Consider the following 18,572-nt stretch of genomic DNA (forward strand, 5'->3'; position numbering starts at 1 on the left):
AAAAATCTAGGCACACACTGATTAAGAGGAAGTGATTTTCAGGGACCCACTCATACTCTTTAAATTTTGGTCATTCTCAAAGTACTATGGTGTTGATTTTTTTTGGCTACTAAAGCTGTCCAACAACTGTGGCCCAAAGAACGTCTAAGTGAGCAGCTGAGCCAAGGGGAAAACAGGAAGGAAGGCATGCCCAAAGTTCATTATTTCTCACCTAATACCTCATTGGCAGAAAAGAGAGTAAGACAGTCTGTGGCTACAGGAAATCACATGGTAAGATGATAAGAAAAGCCTCAGATGGCGAGCCCATGGAAAAGTTTCCTAAGGCTGACTTAAAGTTTGAAATGACTGCTTCCTAATATCAGAGACTCCTGTCCCTGGCCCTGCATATCCATCCTTTCCCTGAGAGGTGAATCACGTCATGTAGCAGAAATATTATGATGTGTCTCACTCAACAGTAGTGACATGTTGTAGACTTAGAGCACAGATGGATTCCTCAGTGTGTGATCTTCAGCTTACTACCAGTAGTTAACCTACTGCAACAAAAGAAGTCCATTTTGTTGTAAATGACATTTTGAAAGAGATATTGACTTTGAAACCGTATGTTTATTTAGCCTTCCGGAGCTTATCTCAAATAACTTTGAACTCTCAAAACAAATTAGTTTAAGGATAAAAACCATTGAAGATATGTGCATATTAAAACATCCTTGGAGTTGAAAAGACTTATGAATCCATTCAAAATCTGGGTAAAAGATAGGTAGGCAAAAGCACAAAAATACAATTTTAGTGAACCTAGCAGATCACAAGCTGAAGATAAATTTTCAGCAACTAAAAATAGTCAACATGTTGATATAATGATGGTAACAGCAATAGTTGTCTTCAGAATGCGATGAGGCAAGACCTGAAACCAGGACTCAATTTCAATGTTCATTGTAATGCTCTTATTGCAACCAGCTTGGGACGTGAGTTTTAAAAAATAGATATAGAAATATAAACAAAGTGCTATAACACAAGCTCTGTGATGAAAGATTAATGCTAATGGGGGTGTTTAACTTTGCAAAGTGAAGCTGAAAAACTACCCTCAGAGCAACCCTTGGGTAGTTGAAGCCATAGTACAACAGGATACAAAGTGGATGTTCTCTATTTTTGCAAAAGAACAAGCATACGAAACAGTGCTGAAGTACAGTTTGGCTGGAAATCGCTGCACATACTTTTTTAACACTGGGATGGGCTATCAAGGGAAAATCTGGGATCCTAGAGATCTTTAAAAATAGCTAGGTGGAAAACAAACGGAGATAGAAAAACATCTGAACCATTTGCCTTTGGTTCTGCAAAATATACAGTCAGCTGAAGAGAATTTTTGTGTTCGCCTTCACAGTAGGAGCCCAGGTGTGTGGTTTAGGTGAATCTATCTTCATATACATATCTTGCACTTGCATTCTTTTCCTCACAAAGTTGGATGGGAGTCGCGTAAAAAAATTATTGAAGTGGTTAAGGCAGTTTTTGCAACTGCAGGGAGAGATTCACATTAACTGCACAAACGAAAATCATCATCATTCCAACAAATCAAATATACCCGAGGAAAATAACAATACCAACAAATGAAGTCAGTGTGAAGCCAGTCGGCACTGTAGTACTGGATTAATCACGTTGCTCTTTGAGAATTTAAAGCTTTTAATCATGCAGTGCCGCAATCTTTGGTTGAAATTCATGGGCACTTCATGGGTTTATTTTGGCCCCCAGGGCCCCTGTATTGTTCGCTAAGTACAGTGAAAACCTGTTAAGAATAAAGAATAAAAATTAATGTCAAACTGCTGAAAGGAGCTGAAAAGGTCAAACCTTGTTCCTAAGGCCAAGGAATATGCCTGCCCATGGCAAAGACTTTGGTAATCAAAATTACATAGAGAGCTTATGCCCATCAATTTGTGGAAATAGCAAAATTATCTACAGATCGGCTTTCCAATGGCTCAGCATTACATACACCATACATAGTACGCATAGAATATGTCATGGATATATGTCAACATATGTAGAAACAAGAAAGAAATGTCATTTTTTTTTTTTTTTTTTTTTTGGAATCCAAATGCCTTGAAATATCTCTTTAATTATCTGTCCTCAGGAAGATGGAGAGAAGACCCCCTTGGAAGACCCATGTCTTTCCAAATGGATAAACCTACCAACAGGCATTAAAAATTTGGTTCCTAATGATCATTAGAGCTAATAATCTAATCGATACCAATTTTGTAGTTGAAAATACATAATGCTGATATAAGAAAGAAATTGCAATTCTATTTATTTAACCCTAGTGTCAATCCATCAGGAATTAGTTTTAATAGAAGGGAGGTACTATAATTTCACAAGTCATTTATTAATAAATGCTAGGATTTGGGATTGCTTAGAGAGGTGGGGTTGGATACATCAACATTTTGCAAATTGTTCGTAAATTTTAAGATCCACAAATAGCTCATTTGGTAAAAAAAAATTCTAAGGAAAAAGAAAAAACAAAATGTTCTGCAAAAACTATTTGTGCAAGTTTATCCCACACAATCACCAGCAATTAAAGATCCACCAATGAAGCCAAGTCCATGAAACCTGTGCTAGGGTTTTGTCCTGTGCCAGGCCCAGGTGATTCTAATGGTTGGGGACTTTCTCAGCAGACTTCCTCCTTCTCCCTGCTTGAAAAGTGATCTTTCCACTGTTTCTGTCACCACCCTACATAGGCTTTCAGGCATCTTAGATTTCCTTTCTTCCATAGTCATTTCTGGGTGCCCAAATCTACTCTTCAACCTGACAGTGCAAATCCATTCTTTCCATTCCCTCAGAGCTTTGACCTTCCTCTATCCCCGGTGAAAAGGCCCAGCCAAGCACCATGGACTAAGTGTGTGCCATGTGTTGTTTCCACTTGTCAAATGAGTTCCAGGTGGAAGAGTGTCCACTGACAGTGTGCCTCCCCAGGGTAGATGAGTCTGGGGAGGGCAGTTCACTAATCAGTGCTCAGCTCAGCCCCAGGGAACTGAACGCGGGTGGCAGCTCCACCTGCAACCTGTACGTGGCTTCCAGCAGTCTGTACCCTGTCTGCTCCTGGCACGTAGTAGGAGAAACCAATATGGGTCTCACGTGGCAATGGGAGTAGCAGATGAGGAGAAAGGAAAGCCAAGAAAAGACTTGTCTCTGAAACAGCCAAGATTCCCATCTGAGGAGGAAGGCTGTGTGTCAGCGAGAGAGAAGCTGGTTTACCTTGTAGCCTATCTTCAATTCGTTTGTTTGTTTAACACACACACACACACACACACACACACACACACACACACACCACAGCATACATTTATAAGCCAGGGACTCTCAAAAATAAATCAGACAGGAACATGATGAAGAGGTGAATAACAGAAGGGAAAATGGATATGCTTTATGGGCAGTCCAAATGAATCCCTGTTTTATTTGGAGATGTTTTAAGATGTCAGGTTGAAAGGTGCCCTGCTATTTGAATAAATGAATTATTGATCCACTGGCATTATGGCTATGGCAGTTATGGTAACTATTAGTCAAACACTGACTTTTTAAAAAGTATGCAATAGAATCTGGAAAAATGTCTGGGGTCAGCTTCCTATTTTAGTGACTGCCTATCTCAATGGATGTTGTGAAAATCAACCAAGCATTTGTTTTGAGAAAAGTAATATATTCAAAGTGCATTCCTGCATCTAGCTCCTTCCAAGTGAAAGAAAGAAGAGGGTCAGTGACTGTGGGCTAATGTTCTCAGGTGTCCACATATTGAAATGGAGGTGTTTTGAAACCCAAAAGGCCACAGGAATAGTTGCCAATCTAGACACAACTATAAATTGGAGTTGAAGTGTTTCCCATAACTTAAAGAGCATGTAAGCTGGATTTATTGACTATGTTCCCCAGATTTCAAGGAGACTTTTTATTTTTATCTGCAGCAGTAACATCACGCTTACTGACGGATCTTTTAAGCACTCTGCAATGCGTGGGCTTATGCAAATTCGATTTTTCCAAGGCGCCTCTGTGAATGCACCTGCATTAGCCCCCAATCTGCTGGAACACCTGAGATAAGTGCACAGGTGGAATCAGATGAAGGTCAGATTGAAAGAAAATTGAGCCTTTCCACTCGATTGGGGCATAGCTTATACCATTTTCCAGTCAGGAGTGTTCTGGGCATCTGAGAATGGCAGTTCATTTTAGTTTTTTACCCTTAAAACTAGCCCTGTGATTTTCTGGATACCCCGGCTGCTAGCACAGCCCTTTGACTGCACTGACTGCTCAACTTGTGTGCCCCAAAGAGGCCCAGATTTACAAAAGCAGCCATACCCCTCCTCCAGTTGCCTCTACTATCCGAAAGGGTGAAATAGATCATTCAGGCAAAACACCAGCTTCGAGGGAAAGACTGAGCTACCCAGAGATTTAGAATGAGCACTTCTGTAGCTTTACGAATCACTTTCACCATTCACATTTTTAACAGCTTTATTGCAGTATAGTTATTATTCAATGAACGGTACATATTGAAAATGTACAGTTTGGTAAGTTTCATCAATGATCCATGAGGTCATTACCACAAGAAGACAGCACCCTACATTCTCCTCGGGCTCCTTTTCAATCCTTCCCTCCCACCATTCCCTGCACTAGCCAACCCTACTCTACAATTTCTCACCTTGACCTGCTCAGGAGGCTAAGCCAGCTGTCCTGCCAGAACGCCCCACCTTCTGGATTGGACGGGTTGCTTCTTCCTGGTGCCATTTAGGGTATCCCTCTATCTGTCGCATTTCCTGTGAAATGGAAGGTGTATTTCAAGGCCTGAATGGCATCATGTTAAACATTTTTGGCTAAAAGGAATGTATGTATTTCATGGGGCGTCACATCAAAAACACTTACTATCTGGTTGACCCAACTATTTCTGTTTCACTTTATCTGATGGCAGCTTTTATTTGTTGTTGTATTGTTATTCTTTGCTTTGCTGTTATTAATTTATTTTTTTCTTAAAAGTTGCATGTAAAAAACTCTAGCCACTTGAACATGAATATTATTGGGTTGTAGTTAAGGGAGTTTTGACTTTGCCTCTATCACAAAAGATATTTATATCCACTCTTATTTACTCCTTACTATGAAAAGAGACAACTTACTAGGGGTTTGGTGGCAGGAGACATGGATGTGACTCCTGGTTCTCTCATTGAAAGCACGTTGGCCTTGGACAATTTACTTTTTCTCTGGGCTACAGTTTCCTCACCTGCAGAACAGAGATTAAAATGTCAGCCCCAAACACCGGAAAAGTTGTTTATATGAACCAAGAGCAATAATATATGGGTTGATGATTTGTGAAGAGTAAAGTCTTAATCAAATAACAGTTTTTATGATGCTGATATTCCTTTGAGATAAGGAGGAATACAACGTATTATGCGCACGGGTGGAGCAATTGAAACAGAGAGCAACTGACTTTCCCTAGCTAGGGAACAGAACGCCATCTTCTTGGCTCCCACTATAATGGAGCCTTGATTTGAAATTAGCAAAGCCTCACTAGGAGCCAGCACCCAAATTCATGGATGGATAACAGCCCACAGCTCTGCCATCTGCTCTCACTCCAAAGTGCAATCTACAGACCACCCAAACTGGATTCCGTATTTTCTCAACACGCCCCCTGCTTAACTGCCATTGCTAGCGCCACCTCTTCCATAATGTCTTCATTTATCCTCACAAGATGTAATTTCCTTTCCCTCTGAACCCTACACACTTTAACCTGAAACCCTTTGAGAGATTTTGTATGTTTTTGATAGTATCATTGCTACTTACTTAAGATGGCATGCCTGTTTCAGATAAGGACTGAGTATTACGAGTATACACGCTTTAAACATAGCATATACTCAACATATATTTGTTGAATTAATCTGACTTTCACACCCGGACTGAGTTTCCAGTGAGAGTACTAATATTCTTACTGATTGGCAATCCTGGCTGTGACCATTAGACAAAGCAGATCAGTTCTCAAACAACAAAATTGTGACGAAACATTGATAAAAAATAAAAATAGATTGTTTATAGTTTAGCTCTTAATAACTATGAATGAATGCCAAATTTAAATTGGGGGAAATTAAATTGTAGCTGTGTTTATAATTAGTCATTATTCTAAGGGCCAGATGAACTAAATACTTAACCTTCAATTGCCTCCATTTATTAACAATATAAAGTCTTTTAATATAGTTACAAAAAAAAAAACAAACCCCGGACCAGCTTGGCCCAGCTGCTTGCGGTTTTATTTGATAGCTGCTGTAAGGTGATGACTGTAGCTATGTATGGTCTGGGGAAGGATGGGCCATGATTGCTCCCTGGGGACATTAGAGTATCCATTTACATGATGTTACCAAAGTACTTTGGGGGGCGGGGTCACATCCTTTACATCCTCAAAATTACATGGAAACTAAGTACATTTATACAATGGCCAAGTGAGTGTTGCAGCGTGGATACGACCACTGGGTGCAACTTTCCTACTGGGTGATAGAATGTGTGGCTGCTAATAGCTCCTGGCGTTAAGCACGCGGATTACACGGTGACAGTGACACCAGCTGCCCTCTTCGGAAGCCTAGGAGCAGTTCTAACTGTTTGGGCTACAGGACAAAGAGAAACTTCGTGTTTCTCGAAGGTTCTCCAAGACCATCAGTGTCAGAATGACTTAGGCACTTACTGAAAGTACATATCCCTGGGGCGCCGATACAGAAGACCAAGCTGGTCTCTCTGGAGTGGGAGCTAAGAATTCGTTTCCACACAAGTTCCATGAAGTGACTGGTAACGCACAATAGCATGTGAGAACTGCCATTTGCGTGTCCCAGCCCTGCCTGTGACAACCTGTGGTGGTGCCACCCGTGGTGTGTTCTTTACAACCATATTGTTTGCTTAGAAGCAGCCTGGTGTTTGTGCTTTAAATGCCCCAAATGTGGCGGACTCAGGCTTCAGGGGTCCTAACTGCTGTCTGCTAAACAATGAAACAAGCTGCCACAGGGTCAATTTGATTGAGTTGTTCAGTTGGCCAGAACAAGCCAGAGATCAATAATTATTTAGGGCCATATGACAATGGAATCAGGTGAAACCAGGTAATGCAATTACCAGGAATTGACTTGTGACAGCTGATCTGGGTGACTTTAAAAAGGCAGTCACTTTATAAGATGACCCAGTGACTTTCTGTCTGCAGTGTATATGTATCTGTCTGTCTGAGCAGGCCGCTGACGGAGGGAGGGCTGTAGCAAAATTCTGTTTCCTTGCCATAATTTGACTATTTTACTCAGTTAGTTACCAGCCATCTTTATTATCTTTTTTTCCCCTTTGTGACCTATACTTACTTATATTATTGTATAGGAGATACCCATGCTCCTAACATCTAGCAAAAAAATATTTCCAAAATGTGTTGACTTTGAATTATTATTAAAGGTCAATAAATTATATCAAATACCTTAAGAAGTTAAATGAATACTTAAAATGATCTCACCTTACTGTGAGCATATTACAGCATCACTATTTTGGGGCTCTAATCACCTTTGTGAGTCACTAAGCATTGGCGGTTTCAGAAGTTCAATGATCTGGCTATAAAGAATCATGAGCTGTTTTTGAGCTGCTCTTCCTGCATGGAGGATGACGGTGGTTTTTCCACATGGCAGCATTGTATGTACTGTGTAGACATACAATGACTGAAAAAAGGCCAGGAACTGGGCCTGAGTGGATCTCTGGGAGTACAGGGACTGACTGTTGATCGGTTCAAATCCTCCTTGTGGTCAGTCAATTTAAAATTGTATACATCAGCATACAGTGGTCCCAGAACTCAGAGAGGTGCTGAAAAGGGGAGAGAAATCCCAGTACCCATTGTGGAAGAAGTGACAGTCACCGTTCTGATCATATGTGACTCTAATGGGTAGTGGAAATTTTAAAGTCACTCGATCTAACCTATACAGATGGTGTTCATTCTGCTGCAACTAAGTCTAAACAAGAGACATCACAAACTCGGACCCACGGTACACAGATAAGCAGTGGGACAGAATTTCCAAGACTCCAGAAAATAACAAATGAAACAAATTAAAACCAATATTTTATCACATGACCTTGATTATAATGTTTGAACAACCAAGTGATTTATTCCTTCCTGAAAAATAGGCTATAGTTCTTGAGCAATAAGACTAATGACAAAATAGCAATCTTTTGTGAAGCTGAATACTTCGCTACACTGGACTGCGTGTGTGTGTGGGGGGGTGCACAGGTGTTTATTTAAATTAATATATTCTATGGAGAATTTTTTTCTCTTGTTTTAATATGGACCCATTTATAAATACAAGAGTACATAAATGTGTATGTACACCTTTACAATAATTATATGTTACTATCTAACCACCATCAGATCAAGAAATATACTATTGCTACCATCCTAGAAACCAAATTTTATGTACACCACCTGACCTGGTAACCACTTGCATAATTTTTGTGATATATATACAAATAAAAATTGTATACATATTGCAATTTTCAGGGTTCCCATGACCACCCTCACTTCTGATGCCAGTTGCAAGTTAGGGGTTCCCTAAAACCAACCTCAGGTTCTATAATTTGCTGGAAGGACTCAGAACTTATCCGAGCTATTGTGCTCATAGGTATAGTTTATTACAGTGAAAAGACAGATGTTAAAATCAGCCAAGGGACGAGACCTATGGGGGAGGGTTCCAAGTATTAGTTTTTGGTGGTCTCTCCCAGTGGAGTTGTATGGACAGTGCCTACCTCTCTCAGAAATGATGTGTGACAGTTTGTACACAGTACTGCCAACCATAGAAACCCACCCAAGCCTTGGTGTCCAGGCTTTTTCTTGGGGCTCAATCAACGTAAATGTGGTTGGTCATCTGCAGGGCTGACTTTGTTTCCAGCCCTTTCAGAAGTCAAGTTGATAGGGGCCACAAATCACATTGGTGGAATAGATTATCTGGTACGGCCCGAGGTCCCCAGGTAAACAATGACATTCTTTTTTTTTTTTTTTTAAGACTTTATTGGGTTAGGGGAACAGGACTTTATTGGGGAACAGTGTGTACTTCCAGGACTTTTTATTCCAAGTCAAGTTGTTGTCTTTTCAATCTTAGTTGTGGAGGGCGCATCTCAGCTCCAGGTCCAGTTGCCGTTTTCTAGTTGCAGGGGGCACAGCCCACCATCCCTTGCAGGACTCAAGGAGTTGAACCGGCAACCTTGTGGTTGAGAGCCAACTGGGCCATGTGGGAATCGAACTGGCAGCCTTCGGAGTTAGGAGCATGGAGCTCTAACTACCTGAGCCACTGGGCCAGCCCAACAATGGCATTCTAATCAGGCAGAATATTCCAAGGTTTAAAATCAGCTTCCAAGAGCCAAGGACGAAGGCTAGACCTCTCTTTGGGCAATGTTAATTCTTTACTGCACATATATGAATATATCTTTTCACTAAAAATATAGTTTGATCATGTCTGTTTTATCTTCATATAAATGCTTAAGTATTACATACATTATATGCATACTTCATATAAATATGTAAAACTTTTGGACTTCATATAAATCATTTTATGTGTACTTTTATATTGTGTTTTGCTTCTTTCAAGAGTTGTTTCTTATCTATTCCATATTGAATGAATGTTCTAGATGTTCCCATCAAATATTAAAGAGAGTCTTGATCTTATTATAAGATGAAAAGGGAATTTGATAAATAACTAGAGTAATTATATTATAGCAGTGAAGCCAGCCTAGAACTTCCTGCACAAACAGCCCACTACCCCATTTGTCCATGAGTGTTCCCCTGAGTCTGCAGTGAGCAGCCTAAATGATTCCAGAATGAAATACAGCCGTTTTTACTATAATGGTCTGAAAAGCTATCACTTGCCTATCTACATTGACCAGCTTCCGTTATTAGGATCTCATCACATCACCCTGCAATATCCCCAATGAAGATGAAATCAACCACAGCCTAAACCAGGGGTCAATGCATTTTTCGGTGAAGGACCAGAGAGTAAATACTTTAAGACTCTCGGACAATGTTCTCTGTGTTCCTACTACTCACCTCAGCTGTTGTGGAATGAAAACAGTCACAGACAGCATATAAGCAAATGTGTGTGGCTGTGTTCCAATAAAACTTCATGGACACCAAAATTTGAATTTTGTATGATTTTCACAATTAATATGAATAATGTGAAATATTATTCTTCTTTCAATATTTTTCAACCACTTAATAAGGTAAAAACCATTACTTAGCTCACGAGTCATATAAAAACAGGTAGCAGGCCAGATTTGGTTCTGGGCTATAGTTTGCCAATTCCTGTCGAGGCCAGTACATTTGGGGGTTCTACAAATTGGGCTTAGATTTTCCATTTATGAATGTAGCAGAATATTCCTCACTACTCCTAATTCATCAATCTTATACCAATGGCAACCACAAAAATGAGTTGTAACTCATCTGTAACATGTTAGAACTCAGTTTGTATTGCTTGGCCAAAAAATTTTACAATAAACAATTTTACAATAAAGCATTGGACCAGAAAACAACTAGCTAATGTTCTAGATTTTACCACCTAAACCAAGCATATTCCCATAATAATCCTCTTCCATCAAATTCCTAGATAGAAGGACATTCATTTTCATTCTCACCCTCAATTCAATTGATGTGGATAAAATAAAAGATAGACATAGGGTACCAAAATCCGCAAGGTAATACAGACAGACCCTAGTAAAAATCTTATTGGCACAAAGTTGGCAGAAATCAATTAATGCAGCACTATCATTTTATTCTGATGAGGACTGAACAGTTCCCCACTACTAAATTTCACTCCTGCCTTCACTTTAGGTCAGTGAGCACAATGAGCAATTTGCAAGAGCAATATTCATCTCACTTGCTTAACTGTTATATATTGCTTTCATTCGCACTTTTTCTTTAATAAAAAAATGAGCAATTTTTAAAAATTATATGTTAGCATAGACTCTCTCAAATTAAAGAACTGAACTTAATTGCTTTTATGTTTTTCTTCTTTAGGTCTACAGAGCTAGAGAAGGAGGAATCCAGACAAGCAGGTAAGAGCTTGCTTCTTTTGCAGACCTAATGTGGATTGCTTAACGGTACCTGCTAGAAGGTGGTGATGGTGGTTTACTCATGTGGATTACACTTTCTGTTTTTTCTATTTTCTGGTATATAAACATTTCTGATGTTTCTCTTTGGATTTTTCTCCTCTGGATTTTGTTTACTGTTGAGTCTGATTCGTTGTCTCTTTGGATCACGTTTACATCAAAGCTCTACCTACTGTTGGATACTGGCATTTCTGTATGACAACTTGATTTCACATTCCTATACTACTACAGCTTTTGTTTTATTTACTAGTTTATCCAACACGCTGGCTTCTTTTAAAAAATAAATTTTGAATAAGGTTGTTGGAAGAACGTTCAGAAAATTAAGCCTGTGGGTATAATTTTGAGGTTGGAAGCAGTAGACTATATGCCAGCTTCGTCAGTCCTGAATTGACAAAATGGACCCCCGTGTCCAGTGACTCTGTCACTTCTGCCTATTCATACTACTTAGCAAAACTGTGGAAAGAGGTCATATTTATTTTTTTCTTTTCTGTGATTTTGAATATCAAAATAGCGATATTCAAATTAAAAGAATAATTAATTCTCCTTAAATAATTCTTTTTTTGTTTGTTTGTTTGTTTTTGTTTGTTTTTTTATTAAATTTATTGGGGTGACAATTGTTAGTAAAATTACATAGATTTCAGGTGTACAGCTCTGTATTTTAATACAGGGGCACTTTCCCTAATGTAGCATTTCTATATCCAGATTGAGTGAAGATATATGCAGTGCCCAATTTTCAAGACAGCCCGGAACATACGCAGAAACTAATCAGCCATTTTCCAGTCACCATCACAGATAGGCTATTCAGAATCCTTTTCCTTCTTCTCTTAGGTTTCTAAACATCCTTGCAATTGAATATTGAGGGCCACAAACTCTGGAACATTGTTGCTGATAAATGATTCCTATTAATAGCAAATTCATTCATTAGAGCTTTTTCATTTGTTTTGGTTTTGTTGATTTTCATGCTTGTGTTTTTCTTTTTTGTCAATGCATTCCATTTTTCTGTTTCTTTTCAATGTTTTAATCCAATTACCAGCCCCGTAAACAAGCATTTGCCACATCTACAGTAGGTGCACTGAACTGTGAGGAGAAGTGATTTCTGATCACAGACAGGCTAATTTTCAAGGGACAAGAGGAACAAAATGCAGTGAACTGCATAAAAGAATAATGGTAAATACCTTGTTAGGTGACATATGGCACAGATTTAGAGCACAGATGGGAAAGGAAAAAGTTACTTAATCCTAAAATACATATGCATTGCATGGATAGAAGTTGCTATCTGGCTCTTTTATGATCTGCTTGGTTATGAGAGGGAAAAGATTTTATACATTTTATTGCTCAGGAGAATTCATTCATATGAGGTTTAGCTTCTCTAATTGAGAGGTTCACAAAAAAACAATTTAGATCATTTAAAACCCTAGACTTTTGTCGGCCAGACCAATGGCAAAGGCAGTTAGCCAAGTGTGTCATCAGGATCTCCGCATTTTCAATTTCTTATCCTTGTCCCTTTTTCTTGGTCCCCTTGCTTCACCCCTTTTTAGAATTTCAACCTTCATGGCCTCCTATCCCCACCACAACCACCACACACACAAGTCCCGCGTACTCCCGGCACCTTGGTGTATGATTACTAACATCTTAGGGAGTTATCCACATTACAACTGTCACGTATGACCTGGCACCCATGCCTTGGGATAAAGGGAGGAAGTACTGACAATGGAGGATTTTGATTGCTTCAATACAAGCCAACAGATGGGCAAATATACTAGGATGTAATAGGACCTTCACAGATCCCCTAAAATCATGGGGATCACACTGCAGAGTGGGTTGCTCCTTCATCAGTGTGAAGGCTGACCAAGAATATCTACTAGAGGCAGAGTCAAAACAAAGTGAGTTTGGAAATGAGACGCCACTCTTTTATGGCCCCATTCTCACCTGCCATTATGAGTGACGGGTATGGGGGAGGGGATGGACAGCCCTTTCCACTAGGAGAGGGTTCAGTTATATAAAAATCACAAATAACAAGAGCTTTGTCAAATTAGGCCACCTTCCATCACAAGAACAGAATATCCTGTTTTGAAGCTTCTAAGTCAGAAAAACAAGGGTCATAGGCTACAGAGCATTCAAGAAAACCAGCAGGTGCATAATAGTCACAGACTAGAAACTACTTCACTGAGCCTTTCACTATAGTGAGTTAAGATTCCTACATAATGATGACTTCTCCTTGGTCATAGCAAAGATAACAAAGACAGGAGATTTAAATGTGCAAATGACCACCAGAGACCAAAATATTAGTTTCTTAGGGGAAAAGAAGAGCTTGAAAGTGTTGTCAGAACAAGTGACGTGCAGTAACAAAAGCAGGTAAACACTTACCTGGCTCTGTGCATATTGTGGGTTCCATGACCCTCTGGGGATAGGTAGTCTAGAGGCAGACAGACCAGCTCTAACTTTGGCCCTGCCCTCCTCTCCTCAGAGGCCAAAGGAAACGGATCAAACATCTGCCTTCGGATGGTTTCATGCAGCATAGTCTGACTGTACTTAGTAAATGCAGCTTGAAACGTTTTTTTAGTTCTTTAGTTGAACATTAAATCATAAAACTTCGCACAGTATTTAAGAGACATTTAGCTGCCAAATGATGAATAAAATGGGTGATTTAGACACTGAAATCCAAAGCTTGCTGTCACTTTTAGCATCACATTTCATTATATACTGTAATATTCAGAGCAATAACTTATAATGACAATGGCCGTCACACACAATATATTCTGTAGATCCACTTCTGATACTAGCAAAATGTGTTTTATATAGACTATTGTCCATATGCTACCAATCCACAGAGTTCTGACTTTGGTTTCAAAGGTTTTATATGATATCTCAGGGGCCTAGACCTAAAGAAAAAAAAGAAAAAAAAAGAAAAAAAAAACAGGAAATGTTCATTTGAATCCCGTCCTAATTTGAGGCTGACTTCTTGGCCCAGGACCCCTACTGATAAAGAAGACTGTTGCGGATATGGGTGTGAAACAGTCTGTTTCCTAAGAGACCAAAGGCACTTGCAGGAGCTAGGTAAAGAGACCAAACACAAGGAAGGCTTCAATAAATAGAAACTGACATTTAGAAGAGGAATAATCTACTTTGGTTTTCTACATTGATCAAATTCACTGATTAATTGCTTCGCTGTCCTCTTCCTATACTTGAGGGGTCAGAGGAAAGAGGCCAGTTCGGAATGGTAATGGTGGGGCGAGGGGTGGACTGCCGTCTGGGGCCATCCTCACCCACAGCTGTTACAGCAGTCTCTGCAAAGCCCGGCTCTGTGTCCAGGCCCCTGCTGCATGACATAGGAGGGAGTGTTATTGACAGTTCCTCTGTCAGCACGGTGACGATCTTATAAGAAGTTGGACTTCATTGTCAGCAGGTAATATTAGATTCTTTCCCTATGTTGAGAAGATAGGGAGTGTTTCACTTTGCATGTCCCTATGCTATTTGCAGATTAGCTGGAAAGGAGTTTGACATTATCACCATGGAAGTCTGAATCAGGTAGCTTTAACAGGAAACTTAATTACTGAAAAATAACAGAGAGAGAGAGAGAGAGAGAGAGAGAGAGAGAGAGAGAGAGAGAGAGAGAGATAGTGTGTGTGTGTGTGTGTGTGTGTGTGTGTGTGTGTGTGTGTGTTTCCCAACCTCTGTTCACTCATCCCTTCTTCTGTCGAGCAGGGCAAACTCCCCATCATATCATCAGGGTTGGTCTACCCTCCCATGACCCAGTCCTGTAATCCAGCTTTCTCACCTTCCTGTATTTGGGACACGAAGTCTGCCTTGATTTCACATTCTTGATTAAAGCTTAACTAATAGTTCTCCTACCTAAATTCCTGACCTCTGGTATTTATATACTCCTTAACCCTCATTTTAGGAACCTGCAGCTCTCACCTCTCATCTATTTTGGTTCTGTTTTCCTAGTCCTAATGTATCCTCAGGCTCATGAAAACACCCTAGGGGCCCCTTTCCATTTCATTTCACAGAGGAATCTCTTATACAATCATTGCACAGATGGGCATAGTTACAAAGCACCGATGCTGTGGATCTGAGCTGCTTTTTAATGGATGCCCGCAGTCTATGCCCAAAAGGACTGCCATGGAAATACTAAAGGTTAACATTCCTCCACCTCAGATTTGCTACTGAAATTAGCAGAGCTCATTTGAGAGATAAATTTCCTCTTTAAAAATTTATTTCCTCTGCATTCATTTTCTCGTTCTATAAATGGGAACATGGGCTCTCATAAAACTGAATTAAAATTATCAAATACTATTGAACCAACCTAATGAAAATTTTAACCAAAAGTCATTGTAAATTAGGTATGTGCTATACTGAGAACACAAGCCTTTGTAAAGTAGATATTGTTCTTACATAAACTTGTGAATGAGGACTTTCTTGAATAAATTACCGCTTAATAACATCAGAGAGTCATTGGCTGGGTAAATATCTCCCTGGAGTATTCACTGAGATTCTTGAATTTAAATATTCAATAGAATTTCATATTTGTCACCTTTACTAATGAGTTTTTCTTTATAAAATCATTATTAGCATGAAAAAGTTAAATTTTGTGTCTAATTTTTTGAATTAATGCTGTTTAAAAGACCTCAAGGGGTTGAAATTTGTCCTCCTGGAATGCAACATTTACATAATTTCTATTGCCCCACCATTTATTCTCCCCAATCCACTGTCAATTTACTACCTTAAGCAGGAAGGAAAAACATTATCAGCACAGCCAGATGTCTGGGAATTTCTGCTAAAGAGGAGCCATGGACCTTCTCAAAGGACCAGATAACAAAATCATGTCTTCCATTCTAATATGTGATTTGAGCATCTAAAACTTTTACAGTGGTTCTTTCTAAACCACATGTTCTCAGCAGGGGTTATAGCGGCTACTACATATATAACTCATGAACACGTTTCTCAAAACTGTTAAGTGATTCCCTGAGATGTACGAATCTGCTTGATATTTGTTACTCTGGAGTTTGGGGGTTTTGTTTTGTTTTTGGATTTGGGAATTTACCTGCATTGCTTTCATTTCAACATGGCAGCAGATACACTAAGTGTTCTCTTATCAAAACAAGAAGTGCAGGTCTGTAATTTCAGCTGGGACTTATGTAGATGGCCCATTCTGCAGAACCCTGGGAGGTTGAAGATGAAATGCTTGCTTATAAACAGACCTGAATTGCTTCTTCCACATAGGGAGTAGCAAGGCAATGCCATGAGATTTCACAGACGGAACCACACTCAGAAAGAAAGACATAGGCGCACTATAATCTCTGTTCTGTGCTGCTCAGATCCTGCCCAGGCTCCTCTTGTTTGCAGCTAACTATATTCCCAAATTCACAGGAGACATCAGACCCCAGTGGACTAAGCCAATAGGATATTTGATGCACGTCTACTACAGAGAAAATCCTGGGCACAACATTGGGACTTCAATGCACTCCTCCCTGAGCACTAGGTAGTCATGCCGTCTTTACAAGATTGATAGCATTTAGTTTCTCTAAAAACTGAATCAACACCTGAAGTCTAATCCACGATGATTTAATCGATTATAAGAAAACAAATGGTACCCTTTCTGAGTGCCCAATTTTTTAATCACCTTTGCAATATGTCAGGTCTAAAAAAAGGAAATTCAACATCATAACATGAATAATTAAAACTAGTATTTGAATATACTTCATAATACTGTGAAATTCTTAACACATGGGCTAAGTATATTAACAGAAAGTACTCAAGGATGGTTTTATGCCAATGAATTTGCTTCTAAGCCAACACCCAAGAAGGCCTGCAAATCACATGGTACAGGATATATTTGCAAAAAACCCAGATTAGCAAACAACAAAGTGTGCACCCCAACCTATGCAAAGATTTTAAGCAGAAGTGAAAGTTGTTTCCACCTTATGCTACAGATTCATTGAAATACATATATTCTAACAAAATTATATATATATATGTATATCATATTTTTTACTGAATTTTAAATCAAATCAAATCAAATATGACTAAAATCAAATAGGAACTCCCACAGAAAATATTTCCCAGATTGAATCATTCAACAAGTATAGGCTGAGAAGAATCTAAGTACGAGTCAGATTTTATTGGCAGGAGTCAGAGCAGACAAGTTTGAGGATGAACTTTAACCCGGAACCAGCTTGGTGGAGCAGGACGTGTTAGTTGCTAGGTGCTGCTGTCTCTGGCCAATACTAAGGTTTCTCTTTTTACCCTTTCTCCATCTTCTGAACTCTCTCCACTTCTTCATTACCCTCTATGACTGTAGGGATTTCCTCCATACCAGAAGATTCCCTGACCTCAAATTTGAAATTTCCAGGACTTTGCAATGTCCCGTCTTTTGACTGGTTTATTACAATGTCTGAGATGCAGGTATTACCTTTGAGGGTAGGATGTACTGTAGTCTGAAATTCCCTTATGTTTGAGGTTTCAGTTATATAAAAGAGTTGTTTCCTGTGTATCATTTTTGTATAATTAAAATTATGTGCATATTTAATGAGCTATCCATGTTTATCTGGAAGCAATATCCTACATATGATATGCTGATTTGCCCAAATAAAAGTAGAAAATTAAGTTAAGGATGTCCACTGCCCCCATCAGGTCTCCCATTATATATGCCCCTATACTGGTTGGCAATAGTGCAGGCCTTAAAGATAGAACACCTGGATTCCAAAGCCCATATCAACCTTCTTGAAGCTGTGTGTCCTTGGGGACATCTTCTTTTGTTGCTGTGGTTTCCTTTAAAGGAAAAAAAAAATGGAGAATCGCAGTATTTCCTATCTCACAGTGTGGTTTTATGGATTAGATAAAATATGTTCAAGATGTCTGGTATCATGACTGGGACATGTTGTCATGATGACATCTACCTTCAAACGTGCCTGGGACATGTTGTTATTGTGATATGTGCCTTAAAACAAGGCAAAGGAAGTAGTGAGCCACTTGGAACAAGCATCCAGTTGAGTTCTGAGGCTGAGTTGACTCTAACACCTGATTGTAGAGCGTCATAAATGATGAGACAGGAACACTAACACCGAGGCCTGGGGATCGCCGACATGGTACTCATTTTTTGCAGGATGTTTCCAATGGGACAGAGCTGTGGAGAATTGGTGATAAATTACCAAAACAGCTCTTGGATCACAGCTGTCCATTTCAAATAAGGAGGACCACAGAAACCCCATCTCATTAAGAGTGCTCCCAGCACTGCTTCAGGCAAGGTGTAAGAACAGGGCATAGTGTAGACCAGCTCTCTAGGCATCAGGGAGGGTTGATGTGGCAACCTCAAGCCCCGGCATGGTACTACTGTTTCATTTTGTAGATCCTAGAAACTTGTCAAATGGGACCGTAAATCTATGGCGGAATATTCACTTTGTCTGGAAAATGGCTCCAGGAGACAATCTTGAGCCAATTGAATTATTCGTGGAGTCCAGAGTGGT

The 18,572-nt window shown here is 39.5% G+C and overlaps 1 protein-coding gene across 2 annotated transcripts in view; it reads left to right on the forward strand.

The window, feature by feature from the left end:
- The window catches only part of CELF2 (CUGBP Elav-like family member 2), a 790,463-nt gene that overhangs the window by 177,861 nt on the left and 594,030 nt on the right, over positions 1 to 18,572 (forward strand). For both annotated transcript variants that reach the window (XM_019738197.3, XM_019738201.3), the window contains exon 2: positions 11,015 to 11,052. The gene's annotated coding sequence lies outside the window, so the exon portion shown is untranslated. The remainder of the gene's footprint in view (positions 1 to 11,014; positions 11,053 to 18,572) is intronic.

The sequence above is a fragment of the Rhinolophus sinicus genome, chromosome 1 (assembly GCF_057876585.1).
Source record: "Rhinolophus sinicus isolate RSI-liver-muscle chromosome 1, RSI-T2T, whole genome shotgun sequence".
Classification (NCBI taxonomy): Eukaryota; Metazoa; Chordata; class Mammalia; order Chiroptera; family Rhinolophidae; genus Rhinolophus; species Rhinolophus sinicus.